Source organism: Eretmochelys imbricata, chromosome 9 (genome assembly GCF_965152235.1).
Source record: "Eretmochelys imbricata isolate rEreImb1 chromosome 9, rEreImb1.hap1, whole genome shotgun sequence".
NCBI lineage: Eukaryota > Metazoa > Chordata > Testudines > Cheloniidae > Eretmochelys > Eretmochelys imbricata.
The window spans coordinates 29,163,482-29,183,901 of record NC_135580.1 but is presented as its reverse complement, the minus strand read 5'-3'; positions in this window follow the sequence as shown (position 1 = coordinate 29,183,901).

Below are 20,420 nucleotides of genomic sequence, written 5' to 3'. Positions count from 1 at the left end.
TCAGTATTTTTCTTAATTATTTCTGACATTTTATCTATTACTCCCTGAGATTTCTCAAAGGACTGAAATAAAGAGAAAAAATGGTTTATGTGCCACAGATAAAGAAATACATCTTCTGTAAGTAATTCCCAGTAGAAGTCTTACAAGATCAAGAAAGATGCAAGGTGGTAACATTTATTACCTTTACTGTATTGGTCATCTAAACTTACAATAGCAGCTGAAGCTGAGAGCCTGACCTACTTCCCCTTAGTCTATAGAAGTAGGGACGAAGGCAGTACAGGAGAGGAAAAAGTGTTGTGGAAGTTAGTAACATCTGGAAGTTTATGTTTCCAATGTCCCTTATTTCAATGGATGTCAGTCCCCAAACTGCCTGCATCCCACAGTCCAGTGTCCCTTCACTTCTATTCTTGGAAATTGTTTGCCTCAGAAAAAACAAACCATGAAAGCCAAGGTTATAGAAAGTTGTTTACATGAAAGTTAGGTCCAGAGGATGAAGACTCCAAGAGAGGGGTGATGAAAACTTCCCACATATTAAGTGCTATGTGAATGTAACAGACATGTCCACTCCTGAGACAGTTTATTTTTGGAGGCTGGGAGGAGTCACCGACAGCACAGTTAAAATTAAAAGATTCTCCAGAGTTCTGAGTTACAGTTTCTGGTAGAAATTTGATCTGGAGATGTCAGTGGGGTTAGGAAGAGTGGCCTGTGGCACTGACCTTGGAGACATTCAGAGAGCATTTGAAACAGAACCAATACAGAAGTCCAATTATTCAGAACATAGGTTATAACAGACACTGTCTTTCTGCTGCACCCTCCAGGTTACCTCTCCAAACCCACCCAGAACCACAGACAACTGCTGCACTGCACCTAAATCAATACACAACGAATTCAAATCCAGTTCATAGGTCCACAGTAACCCTATACAAAGCCTGTTCACTCCCTCCAAATTCTCACCACAACCTGTAGAAGGGGAAAACTGATTGCATATGCTTCTCTTAAAGCCCACAATTTAGCTCACATGTAGAGATAAATCAAATGCATGCCATGATGTGGAAGATATATCAACAAGTAAGTATTAACCGCAACTCAGTCAAAGTAATTTTGATAAGAGTGACACAGACAGACATGCTGGGTGCATGTGATTTGTTCTGTATTGCACAGAATGGAATACATGACTCAAAGATGACCTTTAGTAGGATGGTCTGTCCTTTTAAAAAAATCATTATTATTATTATTGTGATGTCTACATGGTGGCCTGACTTGAAGAAGAAATTTGTTGCTTACCTCCAAGGAATAGGAGAGGAAGGGTGAGTGAGTTTCATGCTCCAGCACTCATTGCAGGCTATTTAATTTGTCAGGACTACTAGGCCATGGTTTCGTGCTTTGACAGGTTTTTGTTATTTCTGCTAATCCCACTTCTGTTGTGTAATGTGCGTGGCAGCATCTGGTGACAACAGAATAGAACACCTAATTGTGAATGAATACAAAGTGCCTTGTGCTGTCACATTGCCAGTTGCCTTATTTTTGCATTTTTATGGCTGAGGGTGGGCTTCCAGGAGCTGCAAAGCAGACAGCCCGTCTCTGAAATCAAATTTCCTATGTGCATGTATTGATTCGCTGTAGCCTTCCCTATTGCTAAAGCACCCAGCATTCCCTTGGTTTGGATTTCTATATTCCTCTTTGAGTCGGAGGGATGAACCTCGATATTTTTAAACATCCTGAATTTATTTTAATGATGCAGGTTGCAATGTAAAATGGTGGCCTGACTCCTGGCTAGGCAGGTTTGTGCACATTTTGGGAGTCCTTGCAATGGCTAGGGTCTGGAATGGACCCTGTGCAGTACTTGAGGGGTTCATGCTGACTATGCTTCAGGAATGGCTATGTCCAGTTGCTGAGTAAACATAGACTGTTGCCTAAGGCATTATTCCAGTGTGGAACCTGGAGTGAGTTTTTGGACCAAGATGCTAAGCACCTTCTTTCCTTTCTTAGAACAAGGTACCTGACACCTTATACCACCTCATCTCCAACACCCAAAATGCTCACTTTGGATGCTGAGCAATCATATTTAACTGGGTATGATTGATGGGCAACAGCAAGCCTTGCTCAGCATTGCCTTGAGGTTTGAACAACCATGCCACCTTTCACAAATAAGCCAAATGAGCATAAGCTCCTTCTGAAGTTTGTACTTTGGAAGTTTGTACTTAATTCCTCCAAAAGAGTAAATAAAATAAATAAAAACAAACAATGTTGGAATTAATTTTTAAAAGCTCATCCCTTCCAAAAGGTTCTACCTAAACAGCCTGACAATTATTTTCTGATTTACTCAAAAGTTTGTAAACAGCATTCTCATGGTGGGATGGAGCCTTATCAAAATTTTGAGTGGTTTGGTTTTGGATTCACCAAGGACCTGATTCTGCTTCATTGAAGTCAATGGCATAGTTCCTGTTGATGTCAGTGATGCAGAATCAAGTCACTAGTTACAGGGGAAGTGTTTAAAAATCACACTCAAGTCAGTGAGGCTTGCTACAGTGTTAGCAATGGAGAGATGGCACATCTCCATAATATTGATAACTTAGAACATAAGGCTATAGACTATTACACTACAACTCAGGAATATTTTGAATGTAATGGTAAGCTTTTTTGTCATGATGGTAAATGGTTAATCAATATTTAAAGTCTAAGTCCTTATCATTCATAACCACAAGAACAAGCATTGGTGTCAAGAGCAGCAAGACTTACTGCTCATATCAGTCTTGCAGAAAGCTTAAAAAAGAAATTAAACAAAATGACCCTGTATAAAGCCAAAGACCGAAAGTGTATAAGTGATAAAATCACAGGCAGAGCCTCTGAGGGAATGCCTCAAGAAAATACACGGAAGATATGCCCATTAAAAATTCAGGTTTTAATGTTATTGTAATTCTCATTTTAAAAACTTTTAGAATTAAAAAAATACTATTTCTATAACATCTTCCAAGTTAATGAAAAAGCCAGAACACAGAATTTAATGTACGTGGCCAGTGGGAAAGAGCTATTGTTGGCACAAAATTGAACTCCTTATTGATACAATTTTTGTATTATTTTCATCTCTTAAAGAATCTCTGAGCATACAAAATTTGATAAATTTGGTCAAATATATCAGATGATAAATATCAACATCTCTGATTAAACTAGTTTCAGGGCTGAGTCATGAAGTAGCATACAATCCATATGGAACAAAGATCTTGTCTTATGCTGCTTATTATCCTTTTCAGGCACAATACTAGAGTGAGTTTCAGGAAGGAATACTGATGGTGTTCTTGACACTTAAGATAGACCAAGAAAGGTTTTAAAGCTTGCCTGAGAGGAAAACAGCCATGGAGTTTTGCAATTAAAATCTCACCCACCTTGTCTCTCTAATAAAAAATGGAATTTTACCCTTAACCTTTTTTGTGAGCTGTTTTTTATAATATATTAACCGCAAGACATAGAATGGATGAAATTATCTAACAAAGGGCATAAGCACTGACTAACCACCAGGCAACAGTCCAACTGAGACAGCTGAAAAGGCACAATGGAACTGGGAACATTGCACATAACTAAAGATAAGGAGAAATGTGTACCAAAAACAGGAAATAGATAAGGACCAGAATGATAAACAATAAGGGTAAAAAGGGTATAATTACCCCTAAATCACAGGAGAAGTAAGACCATTGGCAGGCTGGACGCAGACTGTCAGCAACTACAGGGAATGTCTCCCACAGCTGTTGATAATTGTATACCTCTCTGTTTATGTGCTGTTTTTACCAACTATTTGATTAATAAATCCAATCAAAGTTGACTTATCCGTGGTTTGTTATTAAACTAATTCAAACTGGAAAGAACATTTTTCACTAAACATATAATCACAGTCAAAATTCCTACCAATTATTGGCCATTGAATCATTAGTTCTGATTACTGAGAAATTATTGATCACTGATCATTGGTTATCAACAAATGGTGCCTGAACAGGGACCTTGATAAGCGACTATTGATTGGTCTGGCAGGGTGGAGTCACAATCCACCTTCCAGAAATAGGAATGAACAGTGTAGAGAATTGGACTCTGCCTGGGATGGCCATACACACAGCGTGCTGCAGCACAACCTGTCAGCAATCCTTTTGGATTTGTTAGATACATACTTATCAGAATAAAAATAATGGAAAGGTTAACCAGAAAGTACAGACTAAATACAGCGAAATGCTACTTTGGGAAAATGGTGTATAGAATAATAGCAGAATCAGCTGATAAGTGATTAATGTAACTATAAAAAATTTACCTCTTTTTATTAGCCATTAACTGAAATATAAATATGGGGTATTCTTGTTCCTTTATAATAGTATTTTTACAATAAAAATGAAAGGGTAATAGGCAACCTACCATAATTATTTGATTTGTATTGTTTAATTTTTGTTTCTAACAAATTTAAGCTTTTAAGGTTTTATTTATATGTTCAAATATAATAATTATAATGTAGTGGGGACTATTTACTTTTGATTACAAGTTGTTTATACATTACATGTTTTGTGTCATGTGACTTTTAAATTTTTTTAATTTCAGTTTTTATTTTGTTGCAACAAAAATTAATTTTGCACACATAATTATATAAAGAAAACCTTTTTCCTTTTGTGGTATCACACTATTTTAATATTGGTCATAGGTAATGCTGGCCACATCACTCGCTTGTGTACAGTTGACTATGAAACTGAAGTGCCTCGGCTTGACGAGCCTTTGGCTTTGACAGTCTAAATGGTTTGGTTTTGTCAACACAATAAAGCAAAGTCCTGGAAATATCAAATGTTTTCTCCTAAAGCAGAATGTGGCTTTGGGAAGAAGACAGGCAGATTGCTTGGCAAGTTTAGCTGAAAATCTGAGCTCACCTTGGGAATAAACTTTAGGTGAGGTCTGAGCACCACATTCTCCCTATGGAATAGCATGTTGGGGTTCAGCCAGGAGAACATGAACTCCTGGCTGATGTGGCAGCCACCACAAAGACTGACACATAGCATGAAGTTATGTAAGAAACATTCAGACAGAAGTTCTAATGGAGGCTCAATGAGCCTCAAATTGATATCTCAGGTGGCAGTAGTTATTTGGCCAGTGTCTAAGCATGCAATAGCCTTTGAGAAACTATGATACCACGGTGTGAGGGAAGACTAAGCATGATTGTATAGGTAGATGGCAAGCTGAGACTGCTGTGAGGAGGACCTTAAGAGGTGAACAAGAGACCAGGCAATTTTAAGTGGAAAAGATAGTCAAGGCTATTCACTATCAAAGCCTGGACCAGGACCAAGCCATTGTTGGAAGCCCTTATCAAGGACCTCTTTCATTTAAATTAGCACATCCTTCTGATAGATGTCTTTCTGTTCTGAATCAGGATTTCCTGGATCTGTACGGAGCAATCTATCTATGGTACTCACTTAGCTATGCCACTAGGGACGGTGACTGGGAGTCTGGATAGTACCTGACCATGGTGCTGTGAGAACATGTCTGGGTTGTCTGGGACCTGAATCGAGGCTGAATGGAAAATCAGCCAGTCTGGAGCTACTAGAACAAAGGTGGCTTTGTTTCTTTTGATCGTGGAAATTGCCTGGGAATTGGGAATCAGTGGAAAGCCACAGAATACTCCTCTGGTACACTGCAGAAGGAAGGGATCTGGTAATGAACTTGAAATCAGGGCTCCTTTGGAGCAATAGTTCTGACATTTGGTGTTGTCTTTGGTGGCAAATATCTGTTATAAGGGATCCTCAATGTCAGAATACTGGTCCTGATTGGTCACTGATTGCCTGCTCAGGAAATCAGCTGGACTCTTGCTGACTCCTGGGAGATGAAGGATAACCTCGCTGACTTTATTCTGATGGTACCAAGTCCAGAATTTGATAGCCTCCAACCAGAGGGAAGAGGAGCCAGAGCCCCTTACTTTGTTTATGTCGTGCATGACTGTCATGTTGTCTGTGAAGATTTTCACTACTGAGTTTCCGAGGATGGGCAAAAATGTTATACAGGCTAGTCTAACAGTTTAAACTCCAGGACATTTGTGTGTAATCTCATGTCATCTGAGGACCAAGTTCCTTGAATTTGTAGGTGGTCCAAATAAGCTCCCCAACCTGTCCCTGAGTGTCAATGATCAGTGTTTTTGTTGGGGAGGGGACTAAGAAATGTACCGCTTTCTGTGGGTTTGAGGGTTCCAGCCACTAAGTCAGTTCTGTAGTGACATTATGTGGCAACTGATGTCTAACTGTCTCACTGATGTCTTGTTGGGGAATAGACCAACCCTGAGCTAGAGTTGGGTGGGGAGGAGGAGCACAGGTGAAGTATGGCAAGTAGTACCATGTAAGTGCATATCAATATGCCTAACACTACAAGCCAAATCCGTATTGTTGTAGGCAATTTTGGTGCTAGTTGGAATATGAGTACTTGTAGTGACTAGAAGTTGTCCTTGGGTACATCACAGCTCCTATGAAGTATATCATATGAAACAGCATTAGTGATGATTTTTCATAGTTCACTATGAGGACCAGCTGAGTGAATAGGGATAGAGCACATTCCATATTTGCTGCAGTCTCCCACTGTGATCTGCCTCTGATGATCCCAGTCATCCAAGCAGGGGGTAGACATGAATGCCTTGTTTTCACAGACTGGTTGCTACCACTGCTAGGCATTTTGTGATGATGGCCGGTGCCATGGAAACCCAACTGACAGTATCTTGTACTAGCAATTATTTGATCCCACAGTGAATCCCAAGCACTTCCTGTGGGACAGGTGGATGGCTACGACCTGTAAGTTAAGAGCCATGAACCAGTCTTGAGTGTGAAAAGATGGAAAGATGAAGGCAAGTATTGGCATCCTGAATTTGCAAAGGTATATATATTTGTTCAGTCTCCTCAGATCTAGGAAAGGATGAAGACCCTCTTTCTTCTTCAGGAAAAGGAAATATTGGGAATACAAACCTCTTCCCCTGCATTCCTGAGGAAACCTCCTCTATGGCTCCTAGATGAAGCAATGAGGCCACTTTTTTCCCTCCAGTAAACTCTTGTGAGAAGAATCCCTGAAGAAGGACAGGGAATGAGGCAGGTAGAAGAGGTGAATGGGATAGGCAACTATGCCCAATACCCGTTTCATCCAAGGTGATATCACACCAAGCCAGGTGGAATGGGGCAACATGGCTCCCAAAGATTAGTTCTTGATTGGTTCCAGTGTTTCTCTTCCATCAAATCTGCTGTCTAGATGACAGGTGGGCAATGGAGGAGGCAGATGGGGGGCATCTTCTCAAGTATTGTGATTGTTGGGGCTGACATCTATAGTATATTTCCTATAAAGGGCTGGAGTGTAAATCCCTAGGAATCCAAAGGTGTCTCTTGAATCCTTTAAAGGAGTAGTGCACTCTTTTCATTGTTCTTTTGCTAAAAAGTTTCATCCCTGTGACAGGACCCCCGGGGTGCAATCTGGAACCATTGTACCCCCTTTACTCACTATTCTGGGTTGTCTGTCACAATGCCTTACTGGTGGCAAGCAGCAAACCCCTCCAGGTGCTGTTACCACTCAGTACAGCCGCATGTGGAGCCCCACAATCAGCTAGATTGCATGAATGCTCCCAGAACCACTCATGAATCACACAGAGAAAGGCATCAGCCAAATCCCCCCGGCCCCCAGCCTTGTACCCTCGGAATATACTGTCTTGCACTGCTCAAGACTCTTTCTTGAACAATGCAAGTTTATGAATTGGTTCACCACTTCATCAATAGAAAGTGGACATACACCCGCCTTTGTCACCTAAGCAGATTTACCAAGCATGTCAGTCAAACTCACTGGTATGCATAAACATTGAAATAAATTTATTGATTACAGAAGATAGATTTTAAGTGATTGTAAGTGCTAGGCAAAAAGTCAGAGTGGTTATCAAAAGAAAAGAAAATATAAGCACGCCATCTAAACTCTCAACCCTATTAGACTGGACAACATCTAAATCAGGGGTTCTCAAAATGGGTGGCGTGACTCCTCAGGGGGTCATGAGATTATTACTGGGGGGTCACGAGCTGTCAGCCTCCACCCCCAAACTCTGTTTCTCTTCCAGCATTTATAATATTGTTAAATATAAAAAATGTGTTTTTAATTTATAAGGGGGGGGGTCGCACTCAGAGGCTTGCTATTTGAAAGAAGTCACCAATACAAAAGTTTTAGAACCATTGATCTAAATTAAGCAGTTTTTCTCACCCCACTGAATATTGAAGGTTGGTTACAGTCTTTCATATGCAGGCTTTTCCCTCTTAGATTGGGGACCAGTCTCTTCAGCTCCAGCATTCTCATTGCCTTCAGCGTAGGTGGGGGAGAAGAGAAAGGATGAAGCATGGGGCCACTGTGTTCTATTTTATACCCTTAGTTCATGTGCTTGAAAAACATAAGTCCAGGCATGTCTGGTGGGCATTGCTAAGTCACCAGGCAAGTTTGAGCAATTCCCCATGTGGCCTAGTGCAAGTGAGTCATTGCATTGTAGTTCCCTTGCTGGACAGTTGCTGTTGATAGTTGTTTGACACCTGCCCGAGCATTGGTTATCCCCAGTTATTGTCTTTGGGGAGCTAGTATCTGGGTCTCTGTGATATGAGCTAGGAGATCCTGAACAGCTTTAAAGTCATCAGCTGCCTGGGCAGGATGTGTGTATCTGCCTCATCAGGTGATAATAATGGGTCTTTTGGTGGAGGTTGATGGTGCTGTTGTTCTTCCAGGGATTTGCTGGCCACCGCTTCATGCAGCTCCCATTGGCCAGGAACAGCGAAGCGCAGCCACTGGGAGCTGTGGGCAGCCATGACTGTGGATGGTCAATGTAAACAAACTGTCTTGCAGCCCACCAGTGGATTACCCTGATGGGCTGCATGTGGCCCACAGGACGCAGGTTGCCCACCATTGGTGTAGATGGTGATGCTGCCAGGAACCCTCATCTCCTCCTTTTCCTGAATCTACAAGTCAAGAATCTGCAGCTGAACATCTGAGAACACTGTGCCCAATAGGGCTAGTATGGGGAAGGTGGCATGGAATATGGTTACTGGCCCAATTGTGACTGATCAGCCCAGGGCCACTTCTATTTCTTTTTTCAGTGGTGACCTGCAAAAGGGATCTCTAGTAGGAGCTCTAGAGTAGCTCTCAGAAGGTAGAGGGGAGGCATCCCTGATCAACACCAGGGAGCAGGTGTAATCTGACAATAGTGAAGAAGAGTAATAAGCTTTGAACAGCAATACCATGCGGTAATATGTCAGCCTCGGTGCCATATGCCACACCAGTACCAATGACATCTCCAGAAGGGACCTCGATGGTCTCATGAGGGCACATATAAGTCCCATGATCAATGTAGTGGTTGGTGGCAGTGTCTTCATTGATACTTCCTCAGTAGAGGAGTTGGACACCCTGTCCTTGGAAGACTAAGGTCTCTTCTCTTCACTCCAGAGCAGTACCTCTCAGTGTTTGGAGCTGTGATTGGTCTCCATCTGGCACTGCCATTTGGTCTTGCCCTTGTATTGGGATGTTGGTGCCAGTTCCAATGATGAAATTGTCAGATGTTGATGCTGAGGCCAGTGGCAAGTCTGTCAGTACCAGTGCTGAAGCGGTTGTGAGTGTCAGTGTTGGTGTATCAGCAGCTGGTGCTGAAGATCCTACTGCTGGGGTGATCGAAGTAAAAGAATTAAGATAAGGAGGGACTATAAATTTAGTCAAGCAGATGAGTCTGAAGCTCAGAGAAAATACCAGGTCAGACACTTGCCAGGTTTCCGACTTGCTGCCATACACAGTAAGAGCAAACTGAGGGTGTATCTCAGCCATCCTGCCTTTTAGGAGCATGAGGCAGCACAGGGTGCATGCGTGGCTCTGACAGACACTGCCAGCCTGAAAAATCCAATCGCTCGTGCAAGGGACACATATGTATCTACAGTGGGATCCACCCTGCTATATACTTGTGGAAGAGTATATATTTAAACATGACCCTTCGATTTTAGTGCACAGTTCTGCAGCAAAGGTAGTTTATATTGACAATTCCATGGATAGAGAATCATAGAATAAATGGGTGCCCATGAATAAGATTAAAGAATATTCTTTATGTGAATTTAGTGTTTGTGATAATTGCTGGATTTACAGTCCTGAAGAATGGACCCAACTATATAGTTTATAGGACTAGTCTGCTGAGGGCAATACTGGTATAAATTTCCTACTCTGCACTACTAATGTGCATGACCTAGAGAGACCACATCTAATAGTATCTTTGTCAATTCATTCCTCTGCTGAGACCACCAAGAAGGGTGCCGGCTAGTGTCAGTGTGGTGGTAGTTTTGGAAAATGGACACATCCCTGTTGGGAAATGTACTGAGACTACAAACTCATTTCATGTGTTGTAAGCTACCAAACAGCTATCGGACCGAATAATATTTTTTAAAAATGAGTGCAGTAAATGGCAAGTTCTCTTTTATTATCCATTGAAAAGTCATAGAAAATAAGGGTATGGAGAAATAAAATCTCTCTGATACTAATGATTTAAACCCTTAAACCTGCCTACTGTATTTAAATGAAATCTATTTACCTTTTATACAGTTTGAATAGATGCTTTTTAATTATTGCTAATTGTTTAAGATATTGTTGTATGCCCCTGAAGATTTAAGCTGAACAAATTTAATTCCTTTAAAACCTCCTTCAGCTACAGGCAATACAGTAAGAAGCCCCATAGGTATGGCAGTAAAAATAACCATAAAAAGTATAAGCATTTAAATGAGAAGAGCATGGAATCCTTCCCACTAGAATGGGGGGTGGGGTGGGAGGGAGAAAAAAAAGCTGTGTGTTTTGGAGACACAAGAACCAAACCATGAAACAGTTGAAACATTTAGGATGACTGTGAAAAATGTCTATGTCGCTTGTTAAAGAATGCGCTAGGGCAGACTAAAGCATATGAATAGTCCTTTCACAGGTCACAGATCCTATTCAGTTCTTGGACATTGTTATTGTCCAACAGAAATAGATGGGCCTAATTAATATTCTGAACATACCTGAGAGAACATTCTTCAGGAAATCATCCTCTGGTGGCTTAGGTTTGTTGTTTTGTTTTTTAAAGAGCAGACATTAAAAATTGTGTCTAGTTAATATACTATAAACACAATCAGAGTGTTAAAAGTTTAATGAAGAGCCTACTACGAAATAGACTCTTGCTTATGCAGATTTTTTGTTTGTTTGTTTTGTTTTTTCAGTTTAGTAAACAGTTATGCCATGCAGATTAAAACTGAACTGTGCAGTCATTTTGCAAGTAATTTTATTCCTGGCACTTTTTCTGAACACAGTACAATACTTACCACAGCGATCACATTTTTTATTAGACCACTCAAAGCAAGCCACAGGTTACATTGGTGTCCGGCAATTTAAGATATTTCTCAGATGCTAAATATTTATCCAATTTCAGCAGTCTCTGAATCAAACTGGATTGTATGCTTTGAAGATAATATGGTGATACAGGCCCAGATCGTGCATTGTGATCCATGCGGTTGTACTGTGTACTCATGCAGAACCCCATTAAAGTTAATGGGACTCTGAGCAGGCACAGCAGTTCACAAGTGCGATCACAATGTAGGATCTGTAGTAAGGAAAACGAACCCTTGATTACAAAGTTAACACTCAAGGGATGGGGTGTGGTCAGGGTCTAGTGGACAGAGAACTGGACTGGAACTGTGGAGACCTTGGTTGTTTTCCTAGCTATGCTGTGTAACAGTGGGCCAGTCTCTGTACTTCTGTTTCTCTTTTGACCAATTGTCTATTTAGCCTGTAGGCTCACCAAGGCAGGGACTGTCTTTTACTAAGTGTTTGTACAGTACTTAACACAACAGGGCCTCAGGGCACTATAATAAATAGTATTATTAATAATAATAATAATTAATAATGGAGTTTAAATCTGCTTTCAAATGTATCTAATTTGATTTAAAATATTTTTAATCTATTAATATCAGCCTGCAAGCTCAACTGGAAGTAACACTATTTCTATAGGGCCTGATCTTGCAGCTTTGAAGTCAATGCAAGTTTTGACACTGACTTTACAGGGAGCAGAAGCAGGCCCAGAATATGGTTTGTCATCAGTTCATCATCTAAGCTGACTTACATTTTGCATTCAGGACCCATTTCATTACAATTACTTTTTCTCATCTTAAAATGTCTGTTGCATACAGATATAGATAAAAGTAGATGACTAATTATCACACTTATTCTCCATGCATGCATGGAGGAGTTTTGTGAATTACTCCCACACATAAATCCTGCATGTGACAAGGACTGAATAGACACTGCTTTAATCTATTGTGTAAAGTTATTTTATAACAGCAGTCAGCTGAAACAGAGAAGAAACTATTAAAGATAGGCAAATATTTAAATACCTGTCTATAATACCAGCAGGTAGTCAAGCAGTTCATCCCAATAGCATGACCTAAAAAAAGGACGTGTTTGGTACTCAAGCCTCAATATGGCATATGCATAAAAAATCCTATTGAAATAAATAGGGCCATTCATTTCAAAGACAGAGAGACTAACTTTCTTTGTCTTGCTACTTTACAGCCCCTTGATAGCATTTTTCCTTTTCATTGTCTTTTAGATATAGATTGCCCTGGATTTAAGTATCACAAAAGCTACTAGTAACAAATACCTAAATATATAACAGATGTATAAGTGCATCTTGGGATAAATACATTATGGACAATTAACTGTCATCATTCCCCTCAATTACATTTTCACCCGCTTATGTAGTGTACACCTGTGGCTTGTTAGTGATGCAATGAGTGTCGTAAAGCAAGTTCAAAGGTAGCTCTGCAAAACCTGTTTTTCCCTTTTCTTAAATGCACTTTACATAAATGTGGAAAGAAACAAACACACAAGAAAAAAAAACCAAAACATTAGCAACTCTTCCTTGAACCACTAGCACTAATGATACAATGGAAGTGTTTAATATTCCTACTATATCACATATGAAGAAACATTTGCATTAAGTATAGGACTAGATTCTGATTTAAGTTATAATGGCATAGATTTAGAATAAAAGACAGTGCAACTAATCCTGGCCCACAGTGTTTAACATCATTTGAAATATCAAATTCCTTAACCGTTGGGGGATAATCTAGGAATCGCAACAGCACAAATGTTATTTGAGTGAAGCTTTATAATACACATCATTTTTAGTCAAACATTTGGAAAGTCATTAGAACCAAACTTAAACAGATACAGATCTAGGCTACAGTATAATTAAGTCTGCAGCTTTGCACAATGGATGCTTATATAAATTAAAGAAGCTATTGGATAGCCTTACTATAATCACACTTAAATCCGTAATAGTTTCTGGAAGGATTATTTGTTATTAAATATGTGAGTAGCATAATTCAGTAAACTCTCTATATGACATTGATAAAGTGTCTGTAAAGAAAAATATTAGAAATAAAAATATATCGGACAAAGGATCTTTTTTCTAATTGTAGCTAAAAGGCAAATCCAGCATAAAAAGAGTCCTTATTGATTACTATTCTCGTAATACTACTAGAATACTAGATTAATTTGTATTAATTAATTAATACTAATTAATTTTAATTGCTAGCCTATTTGTTTATTCATGAGACTATATCCTGTATAGTTATGTTTAAGTATTTTTCTATAGTCTATATTTTTCCTATCTCAGTTGTTACCTCACTGTCTCCAGTTTCTCAAATACCTTGTCCAAGAAGGGGAAATTAGAAAATCAGCCGTAACTAGCAGCATTTTTTAAAAATGAGTTAATGGTTCCTTGGCCTCCAGCTGGGTTGCTGCACACGTCACGCTGAATGGTGGGGCGATCCCTCTGAAGTAGGCACCAACTGTTCCACTGACCCAAATATCCTATGGCTTTCATAAAACGTAAGAGAACCAGAGCAATTTCCAATAGGGGGCACAGATGTCCTTCAGTGCTTTAAAGTTGGCTGAGGAGGTCAAATTGTGCCAAGAAGTTGTATCCATCACCCACTGCTACTTTACAGCCCCTTGATAGCATTTTTCCTTTTCATTGTCTTTTAGATACAGATTGCCCTGAATTTAAGTATCACAAAAGCTACTAGTAACAAATACTTAAATATATAACAGATGTATAAGTGAATCTTGAGATAAATACATTATGGACAATTAATTGTCATCATACCCACAATTACATTTTCACCCACTTATGTAGTGTACACCTGTGGCTTGCTAGAGATGCAATAAGTGTTGTAAAGCAACTCCAAAAGTTCAAAGGTAGCTCTGCAAAACCTGTTTTACCGCCTTTCTTAAGGGTTCCATCCAGCACCCATTGAGATCAATGGGATTGTTACTATGGACTTATCAGATTCTTAGACTGGACCAAGGTTATGGTACCATGACAAAAGCTATTTTCACAATATTGCCTTAGAAACCAGAAACAGGAAGTATCATAATGCTTCTGGTTTTCAGTTCTCTTTAAACACTCAGGAGATCTGAATGATTCCAGATAGCCATCCAAACTTTTGGTGATGATCCAAGCTAAACTAAGCCATCATACTTTTGGCAGCTCACTCATTGCTATTTTATATTTGACTTAAGAACTGTTGCATTGACTTAGAGTGATGTTCAGTTAACTCCCAAAGTGGGACTTTCTTTTTGGCCCAGTTGAAGGTGGAGTATTTTTTTTCTTTTTTTTTTTTTTACTCAACAACTGATTTCCGAATAGGTTTTCAACCAAAATCTTCAAAATGAATATGACCTTCTTTTGATGTATACAGGACACAAATCCTTACAAATCTTTACACAAGATCTGCCTGTCTATTTGCACACTTATTACAATTCTCACAACTTTTACTCCTGGAAGTGGCCATCACCACACTTATGTGAGTTGGCCACCATTCGCCTTTTTAACTTTCTTTTTAAAAACAGACTATAAAGAGGATGTCATGTCACAGGACAGAGAGGTGAGATAGCCCATCTCTATACAACTGTGGTGCAACTGGAATATTGCATTCAGTTCTAAGCACCACATGATCAGAAAGATATTGTTGACAGATTGGAAGGCTTTCAGAAATAAGCAATGAAACCGTCCAGAGGGATTGATTTATAGAGAAAGATTAAAAGAATTACATATGTATTGCTTGGCTAAGAGATTACTAACAGATTGTCTACATGACAAAAATTTTAATGTATTCAAACATAACTGCAAAAGAGTCAAGCTAACTGGCACAATGGTAACCACAACTGACCAATCAGCTTTGGACAGGGCAAGCCATGTCAGCTAATCTTGATTAAACACTGGTCCCAGAACAGTTCAATCACAGTTGACATGATGCCAAATACAATTTGCCCTGGTCTACAGTGACTGCCCAGTCATGTCCACTATCTTGACTTTTCACTTTTCACGTTTGAACAAAGTGAAATTTCCTCATGCAGACAAGTAATGAGTGGAAGAGACAGAGGACATAAGCAGGGGTGAGCTGGAGCCAGTTCGCACTGGTTTGCTAGAACCAGTTGTTAAATTTAGAAGCCCTTTTAGAACTAGTTGTTCCACAGCAGGTAACCCGGGGGGGGGGGGGGGACACGCAGGGGAACCGCTCCCTGCCCCAGCTCACCTCTGCCACCCTCGGCCTGAGCGGGAAGCTGCCGCCTGCTTCTCAGCCCTCCCAGGCTTCCCGCCGAACAGCTGATTCGCGGGAAGCCGGGGGGGGGGAGGGGTGAAGAGAAGCAGAGTGGGGCAGTGCGTTCAGGGTGGAGGCGGAGCAGAGGTGAGGTGATCTGGGGCTGGACGCGGGGTGGGGAGCTGCCAGTGTGTGCTCTGCACTGCACCCACCAAATTTTCCCTGTGGGTGCTCCAGTCCCGGAGCACCCAGGGAGTTGGCGCCTAAGGCACCACTTTTGATGTGATCAGTGGGGGAGCGGCCACCCCCCGCTCCCCCCCAGCTACGCTCCCACACCCCTAGGAACCAGAGGGACCTGTTGGATGCTTCCTGGGAGCTGCCCCAGGTAAGCACCTCCGGGACTCCCCACCTCGTCCCCCTCTTAGGGGTGGGCACCCACTACAGTGGCCCACGAGACCCTCCTGCCCAGTTCTGGGGGCAGTCAGGGGACAGGGGAAGGGGATGGATGGGGCAGGGGTCCTGGGGGGGTGTCAAGGAACATGGGGGGGTTGGATGGGCAGGAGTCCTGAGGGGCGGGGGTGAGCAATGACCCCCTCGTGGGGTGAGGAGGGAACCCGTTGTTAAGATTTTGGCAGCTCATCACTGGACATAAGTACAAATAATTGAAGACTGTAAGCACCAAGGACAGAGTGGAATTATTTAGCAGAAATGGGATATTGTTAAGAATAGGCATGCTGTTAAGAAAGTGAAAAATTTAGGTTGAATATCAGAAACATTTTCCTCACACATGTGATGTGTTAGGCTGTAGAACAGTCTTCCAACAGAAACCCCTTTGCTTGGGACTTCTAAAACTAGAATGGACAAAACACTAGAAAAAATACACAACTGGGAACAATCCTACACTGGCAGAGAAATGGGCTGGCTGATGTCTTCTGCATCTCTAGCACCTATTATTCGATGAAAGATCTTACCTGCTGAAAAACTGATGTGAGTTCTACAAAGGAAAGTTCACGTTTTACTTATCTCAAACCTTTACTCCTCATAATTGTAATATTAATAAAAATGTCTTAAAAGGAAAGCCTCTAAATATTTCCATTACTTTAATAAACTGCTGTATGTGCATTAATGTGCCTTGGGATTTAAATTTTTTACTAATGGTAAAAATCATCCTAATACCTATTGTCTAAGCAATTCCATTCACTAGTCAGGGCAAAATTAGTATCAGTAGCATTGACATTGTTCTATAAATGGCCTCTGTGAAATCCCATAGCAAATTCACAAGGTAGGTGAAATTCATCTGCTGTTTGTACTTCCTATTTTGCAGATGAGGCAGTCTCAAAAGGCAGAGTAGGCTGATGACTGGTTGAACAACTCTATACATGAAGTCTCAAGACTCTTGTCATTCTAGCTGTCTAAATTACTTAAACAGGACTCAGAGGGATTTAAAGGGGAGAAATGACATGACAAACAATTATATTCTAACACACTATTTATAACAATGCCCTTTCAGATTATTGTTCCACTCAGACTGACACATCACTGTAATCCCAGGGATGAATCAGGGGACTTAGAGTTAGATCGTGCACAGCTTGTAGGCATAAAAAAAAACCAACCCCGAATAAAGAGCTGACATTCAGGAAATATAGAGCGACTCAAGGATAAATTCTGCAGGGATGAGCTTAATTTATCAATGTCAATAACAACGGTGAACACATAGCAAGAATACATGCATATTAATTGAAAATAATTCAGATTAAATCACTGCAGTTTGACATTTTGAGATAGGCACTTTATCTTTTCAAGAAAGAGAGCACTATAAAATCTTTAATCTGAAAACACATCTTAATTGCATGTTATCACCTCCTAATTGCTTCTATATTATATTAAACATTTTGCTAATTACTAGCCTGATCATGGTGAAAAGAGCTCCAGGCTAGAGCTCATATCCAGCTGAAGACAACTGGGCACAAGGAAGGCCAGAATGAAGTTTATCACTTTGGTGCAGAATCCTGGACTTCCATCATTATCATTGCCTATAACTCTTGATCACAGGTTCCCTCCTGAGATAGAAAAAGAGAGGCAATAATGTAGATCAGAGGTTGGGTTGCTTTTCAGTTAATCCATCTATTTCTAGATCTAGATTTCTAATATTCCCCAGGGACAAAACTTGTCTGCCTATTGCTGTCACTAAATCTATTGCTCGGAGACTGAAGTACTACTGGCTCCACCACAATGCTCAATAAGGGACATGCTTCTGGACACCTGGAAGTGCACTCTACATCTGAAACTAAGCAGCATGGATGGAATGTGTTGCTGTGAGCAATCTACTCACTTAGCTTCAAACCCCGAGTAATACACATGTAATATGTAAGGAGAACTGAGGCAGTACTTTGTGAATTCATTGATTATTATTTATTTCTTCATGTTTAAGCAATAAAAGCCACTCATACAAAAAAACTCGAGGCGACCTTATAAGATAGACAGCCATAAGGCTACAACGAACAATTCAGGCAATTACTGTAAGCTTAAAAATATTAACAGCCTCATTTTCAAATATTATAAGAGAAGCATATACTTTCCCCTGAAAGCAGTCAGGAATGAAATGACATTATGGCATTCTGAGTTCTAACGGATGCTAGAGCTTCTCAGAATGTTGCCATGCTTTCTGAAAAAATACATTCTGTAGGGACACATCATTAGCCCAGTATACAGGTTGAGTAACCACTCAGTTCCTCCCACAGCCCATTCCTGGACAATGCAAGTCCCATCAGTGCATGCAGGGGGGTCCTTCATTCTACACTCTCCTTTTCATATCAGAAACATATGAGGCTTAGTCAGGGAGTACCACATGGGGAGGAAGTGGACAGATTTTTCTCATAACAAGAACACTTTGATTTGTTATTATTTGTATTGTGGGTAGCACGCAAAGGATGCAATCAGGAGGGGACTCCATTGTACCAGATATCATACAAATAGATAGGAAGAAAATGGACCAAACTCTCTATGCTTCAAGGGCCCGCAGATTGTATTCCCATCATAAACCATCCCAGGTTACATTACTCTCTCTGCTCCCAAACTCCTGTCTTCCAGGGTTTTATGAAGATCCTGAGAAGAAGTGGGTAAAATTAAATTATGAAAGGAGCAAAAGAAGTTTTAAAAAAGTGAACTGCGCTCACTTTCATAATACATATTGTGTCTGTCTCCAGTCACCCTTCCCCTGGGCCCCATCTACTTCATATCATCTCACTCTCTTCTCTCCTTGGGTTTTACATGAATCTCTCTCCCATCCAGGTCCTACATCACACTCCTCTAGCAACCTGCTCAATTCTGTGTGCACCAACAACAGCATGAAACTGACAGAAATCTTGCTTTCTGAAATGCTCTGTGCCAAGGCTTCAGAAACAGGGCTTCTAGACAATCTTTTCTGCTGCTAGTGTACTCAGGAATGGAATACAACACAGGAAACCTAATGGAAGCAATGCTCCACAGCTCTCTGGTTGCCTGGCACAGGTAAGAAATTTTGAGGGACGATGTCCTCTGTATTTCAGTGAGCCAGAATCATAAGGCCTTGGATTTCTCTCTGCTTCAAAATCATCTCACCCTTTGCTTCATGTTTCCTCTTTGCTTCTATTTCTCTTTCAGTTATTCACTTTTGAATTTCTGGGTCTGGGTTATGCTTATCCTCTTTTGCCCTTTCTTTCTCTCTCTGTTTTTAGGGTCTTGCCTTTTTTAAAGACTCCCAGACCCCTCTCTGTTCAGGATCCCTCCACTCCGAATCCTGAATTTGCCACCTACCACCCTTTACTTTATGTCAATATCCAATGGACACCTGAGTTACATTCTCACACAAACAGCTAGTAACCAAAGTGGGTGGGGGGGATTTCTCAGCAGACTCAATGTTCTACCATTGCATCTTGATTTTAAGTGCATTCAGGAGGTAAAAGTGGCTTTAGGAGTATTTAGCCATATCATCTTTGAGCACTGGTGATATACACAATTTGAAGGAGATACACTTATGGGACACAGAACTTTTCCAAATGTTCATTTCAATGAGTGCATTTTAAACCCACCCTATAAATAAGTGCAATGATATTTGCTTGTATGTGTTATCTCATCCATATTCAAATATATTATCACAACAACCAGTAATTCTTGATATAAATGATGCTAAGCCAGAAAATATGGTCCATTAACTTGATTTTTAAAAGTATCTAAAATTTATGTAGTGATTTAAACAATAATAAATTATATTAAGTATGTGCAGCAGCAGAGGCTATGGCCTCCTGAACAGAATGAATTTCCCCTTGGAGGGCACTGATTAGTTCATTTTTCCTAATGAAGCTTTCATTACCTTCAGAAGTTCCTTAGTTATGAAGCAGTTTTTGTCTGTTTGAAGGAAAGTGAACTAATGATCTGCAAGTTTGGTTTAGATAAAATTTCCATTTTGAATCTTCTCCTGTAGACTGACAAGAAATCTACATATAATAATAATGGCCAGGTCTTATTTAGCATTTTTCCTCCATAACTATCAAACCCAGGGGTGGCAGAACCAGGATGGGGGGAGTAGCCCCCCCCGCAGTGGAAACATTGGGATGGTCAGATGTATGTTTCTGTCCCCACAATATCTCGCTGAGGCATGCATTGGGGAGAAGCAGTGGAACCCAGAGATGGGGCTGGAGCAGCACCGTGATACATGAGATCAGGTTGGATGCTGAGGAGCAGCTAGGAAACCGCTGGTTCAGGGGAGGGGCAGGACTTGGCTCATGTGTGCAAACTGCTGGGGTGAGGGGTAGGCAGGCA